The sequence below is a fragment of the Bidens hawaiensis genome, unplaced genomic scaffold (assembly GCF_021521415.1).
Source record: "Bidens hawaiensis isolate Kalapana, Puna unplaced genomic scaffold, B.hawaiensis_p1.1 tig00033943_1, whole genome shotgun sequence".
NCBI classification, from domain to species: domain Eukaryota; kingdom Viridiplantae; phylum Streptophyta; class Magnoliopsida; order Asterales; family Asteraceae; genus Bidens; species Bidens hawaiensis.
The window spans coordinates 208654-214402 of record NW_027505305.1 but is presented as its reverse complement, the minus strand read 5'-3'; the positions used below and the strand labels follow the sequence as shown (position 1 = coordinate 214402).

The following is a 5749-nucleotide window of genomic DNA, read 5'->3' as shown; positions in this document are numbered from 1 at the left end:
GGATTTCTATGGAAATTACAAACTTAGTTAACCATTTAACTAGTCACATTAAAAGGCGGAAGCGTGATATAAATAAACTAAACATATGTATCCATGTGTTTATATATGTATATCTTACAAGTTTATATAAGATATGTTCATGAACAACCTAGGTTCATTCATGTCTTAAGATTACCAATAATCTATTTATTAGAAACCCGAAGCAAGGATCAAATGATACGGAAAAGCTAAACTATCAAAGCTATAAACACTTACATTCTTAACCCTTTAAGATTGTAGTTGATGTTGAAGAAGATGATGATGTTGATGCTAGACTTTCAAAAAGAAAATCCTCAAACGGAATGTACCCCGAGCCTCCAACACACACCGAGCTATGTTAGGAAGCTTGAACACGAAAAACCGAGACCCGAACCTCCTTTTTTTTTTTTGGCCGTAAGTATAGTAGCAAGAAAGAAAGAAAGAGAGTGTCTATCTTTTGTTACTTGAAAGTTTATATGATGATTATCTTTTTTATCATTCAATCCATCCATCCATGATGTTAGGTATTAGATCAAGTAAACAATACTCAATCTATACCAAATACATGACAAGATTTGACCAATACATTGGGGTGTGGGCCCACCCAAAACCGGCCCCAAATATATTTATTTTTATTTTTTTTTTTATTTATTTTATACTATATAAAATATATAAACACCCCATCTTTTATAAACCATTTTATAAAAGAACACATAGTTAAATAATCATTCCAATAATAATTATTTGAATAAATAAATTAACCAATTAATTTATTTAACACTTTCAAGTAAATATTCAGAAACCGATTTTCTGAATGTGTCGTGTTATGTATTTGTCTTATAGATCTTATCTCAACAAATACATAATTGGTGTGTGTCTAACTCGTTATTGGGTATGACCCGACTTGGATCAAACACGGCTAGCCACATTAACCTAATTATGTGTCTCGGGCATACGGTATTCCAACATCATCTACGTGCACAAATTAAACCAGAGAGATGACTTTTCATCACATATAGAAGCCAGACAGACTTAACGAGGCTCGTGGCTCGCATATAAAAGGAGTCCATACATTTGTTATTATCCATTCCGTCTCTCTCACTCTTTCTTTATACTTTATAACACTTAATAATCTCTCATATTTATCACCTCTCAATTCAATATCATACTTTTACGTAGGCTGATCAAAGAAGACCCTCTTCCCCCAGTAAAACTGACGACACTCTTTGTTCTTAGCATGTTTAGAAAGCTCTAAACTAGGGATATCCTAAACCCTTAATAAGATGTATCCTGTTGTAGCAATAGTGTATGAAACATAACTCTATATTTTATTAACATGAATCAAATATGGTGGAATTTTATAACCTTTATAGCTTTTAACCTACAGGGTAGCTGCATCCCCCCATCCAATGTCTTATATTTTGGTGCATACCCTAATTAAAAATATAAAATAATAAATGTCACATAACCTGTCCCGTCGTAGATGGTACGAAATTCCCCTTATTTCTCTCTCTCTCTAGATTTTCTCTAACTATATTAATTTATATGTGTGTATATATATATATATATTGGACTCACACCAGCATTTGTGGGTGCCTTTAGCCTCCAACACTCGTGAACTCCTCTATTTCTCCACCTTACTAAAACCTCACATTAGTACACCTCTCTCTCTCTCTATAAACTTCTTTTCTCATTCGGGTCAGACAATCCATTTCAAGACTCAAACATGTTAGCTAACGACCAAATACAAAAACGGGCAAACAAAGGAGAGACCTTAACAAAACCAACACTAAGCGTTCGGTTTATAGAGGCATTAGAATGCGGGCACGGGGTAAATGGGTATCGGAGATCCGGGAACCGAAAAAGAAGTCTCGAATTTGGTTGGGTACATTTTCTGACCCAGAAATGGCAGCACGTGCACATGACGTGGCTGAACTCGCCTTAAAAGGATAGTCAGCGATCCTTAATTTCCCAGAACTGGAAAATGTGTTGCCACGCCAGAAACGTGCTCACCACGTGATATTCAAGCGGCAGCTACTAAAGCTGCCGCTATGAATCACCTTAGTCGTAATAACCAACCTACACCCTCCACGCCATCATCGTCCAAGTTAACATCCACGTCGGATGAGGCGTTGGACGAGATATTGGAACTACCTAGTTTGGAGCGAGTTATGCCTCGGCTGAGTCGAGAAACGATTACGTGTTTGTGGATTCCGGGTGGGATTGTTACTTGTTGTCGACGCCGTGGACGGTGGACATCGACGGTGGTTGTTTCGCTGGAGAGAGTGGACACATTTTTTTCTGATGCGTATTCATGGCAGCATTATTGAAAGAAAGAGTAAATGAATTTACAAAGAAATCTGATTGTGGCTCTTGTACATTATTGGAACATATTTATTTCAACATTTTGGAATTGTTAAAAGAGTTGGATATAATATTATTCATGTAATTCTTGTTATGTGATTTTTTTACGATTCATGGCTTCTTAATAATTTCATTATTCACTAAGAGGTTACTTTTGAATCATTCTGAGATTAAGACGTAAAGGGATGTTCAGTTTGCTAATTAGACATTTATTAGTGGTCGATTGAGTTTCTTAATATTTAAGTTTAAGAGACATGATGACTAGTTAATGAGACTACTTTTTAATTAGTTAGGACTCTTAGAGCATTCTCATCCAACCCCTCATTTTATGTGAAAGGTGTTTTTATAATTTAAAGAGTGATTCATGGTGTTATGAGTGAAAATTTTTTATATTTTAGAAAAAGTAGTGATTTTTCTATATATTGAAAAGTTATTGTTCACCCCTTATAATTTTAATATATTTTGAAAGTGATTGTGAAGGAAGGAAAGAGAAAATATAATGATAAAATGTAGAAAATGTATTATTTAATTAAAATAGAGAAAAAAAATATAGTGAGTTTTAATATAATTTTTGGTTTAGAAAAATAAAAGATGAGATGAAAATGCTCTTATATATTAACTCAGCACAAGATTGCTAAACAACCCTTACACTTATTATTTTTATTAACTAATTATTGAAATAGTTTCGCAAAATGCGGATATATGGGTGAAATCATTTTGTATTATATATATTTAAACCCTTCAATAAATAGAACTAATTAATTTAAACGGTTTTATGATTATTTCTTTTCAGTCTATGGATCATTTTTTTAAACATTTTACCACATTCCCACCTATTCGCATACGTGTTGCTCATTTAATTTACTAGTCCTGCATTAAAAAGGAGAGATCTCTAATCAATGTTTTAAAACAAAATTTTATTCATATAGGATTAGACTAAAAAAAATGGTACAAACCGGTTGTACCGGGAGGTTCAACCGGGTTGTATATTTTACTATATAATTTCGAATAAATGCAACTTTAAACTCAAAAAAAAAAACAAAAAAATAAATAATTCCATAATAAAATATCATTCAAAAGTTAATCCATATTCAAAAAATAATACAAAAGCATTTGATATTCAAACAAAGTTCTTTTAAAATAAAAGTTCGCAATAGATTTATCCATCGGAGTGTTGGATGCATCGAGTTCACGATCGCTTGAAAGATGAAATCCACTCTCATCGCCATCCTCATCAACAAGAGTATATGTACTTTCATTTCCTACAATAATAAATAAGAAGTTTTAGTTACATATAATCATAATATATAAAAATCACATGAAACAAGTAACATATAAAAAAATGAGCCTAAAACATTAAATATCTTGAGGGCTTTTAAACCGGTTTACCGATATAAACCGGTTTTCTATGAAAACCAGCCTGTTTGATGTTCCACAACCGCTCAAATATACCGGGTATAAAATATTGGGGCTGTTCACTAGAATCCGGTTCAACCGGTTTAAATCAGTTTTTAAAACACTTGATCTAATTACTTTGGAGAGAGCTAATCAAGGTTGACAAAGAAATGAGTGGTTTGGGTTTCTTATTCATGTTCTTTTCTCACTTGAACCATATGTAGTCATAATGCCTTTCTCCTGAGCATTTTGCGCAATGTAGCACCTAGTCAGCTTTTATAGTTTTTGAAAAATAAGGCGTCGTCATAATGCACCTCCTCTAGGCATTTTACGCCATGTGGCGCCCCGTCAGTTTTTTCAATTTTTGTTTTTTTTTGTATTTTTTAATAATTAAAACTTAATAAAAAAACTAAATTTAATAAAAAAAACAACATTAAAACTAAAAATAGAAACTACAAAATAAAAAAACAAGAAATTATTTAAAACAAATAAAAAACTACTCAATATAGTATTTTTTGGAAATTTCATTTCTTCTCTTTTCGCTAGGTGTTGGATTCTCGGGTTAGATTCAGGGAAGTCTCTCCTTAAAACCTCAAGGTCGATATCAATTTTCCTCACTAAATAATATTGGCGCCCTTTTTATTAACTTGAAGACGTTCATAACCAAGGTTGCGTATATGTGGTGTTGACAGTTCATTTCTTCGAACTATCCTGCCATATCGGCACTAATACTCACCGATGATGACTCGACTCTTTTCCCCTTTGCCTTGCTTCTCCTACACGCAGGTCGAGGAATCTCGAAGACATTCTCAACGGCATGCTCGACATCATCATCATCGTTAAGTTGAAGTTACTAGCATCGGACCTAGGTGTCTCTGGATTAACCGAAGACAATGTCTTAGACCTTTTTGATGGCCTTTGACTTCCAGAGGCGGCGCCGGTTACTGGGCACCACTTAGGATGAAACTTCAGACAATTCCAACAAGCTATAGTGGAAAGTCCCCTGTCACACCCCAACCTAACGGCAGAGCCAGCCGAGGTGCGACAATATTTGTATCATAGTACTCAAGAGTTTCACAAATCAAAAATCATCCCAAAATTAATTATTACATTAACTAATACATATAAATTGTTCTTTATTTTACTGAACGTAATCTATAACTAACGTCTTGCATTTTCAATCATCCCATGTAGCTACATGCGCTATGTATAAAAATAGATATAGTTTATCAATATAATGTTGAGCAAGTAATCACAAGTTTTTTGAGATATATATATATATATATATATATATATATATATATATATATATTATATATATATATAGGGAAAGTATAAAATGAAAACTCACTTGAGTTGTGAAAACCCTATGTAACATCGTTTTTTTTACTTTTTTTTTGTTACACACGTAATATATGTTATAACATTTAATACAAAACATCGAAAACTAAAAAAAATTGTTTTGCTATTTTTTAACATTTTTTTACTAATTTTTATATATGTTTTCAGGAGAGAGAAAAAGTTATATTTATGTTTACATTTTTTATTAACTTTAATTGTGGACCACAAGTTTTAGTCTTTAATTAAAAACATATGGTTGAGAATGGGTTTCTAGAGTTTTCACAACTCAAGTGGGTTTTTATTTTAACCTTACCCTAATGATAAAAATGACAATTCCTTGCGTTAATGTCTATTATATCAACTAGCAAAACACAAAATAAAAGTGTATTGCATTAGAAGGTCACTAGATTCGGACATGGTTACTCGGATGGTGTATGATCGTATTATGAGGATGAGATCCCAACAAACTATAAAAATTGTAAACATATATTTATAACATTTAGCAACTAATCGAGCAATATCACAGTATACACATAGTGGAATTTTGTTTGAGTATATACTTGTATAGTAATAAATAATATAGTTGTGTATGCATAAAGTCCCTGAAATGTAAAATAGAGAAATGGGAGTG

At 32.5% G+C, this 5749-nt stretch overlaps 1 pseudogene; it reads left to right on the top strand.

Moving 5' to 3' along the window:
• Nucleotides 1-1784: 1784 nt before the first annotated feature.
• LOC143612233 (ethylene-responsive transcription factor ERF037 pseudogene) lies at nucleotides 1785-2351 on the top strand (annotated as a pseudogene).
• Nucleotides 2352-5749: the final 3398 nt, after the last annotated feature.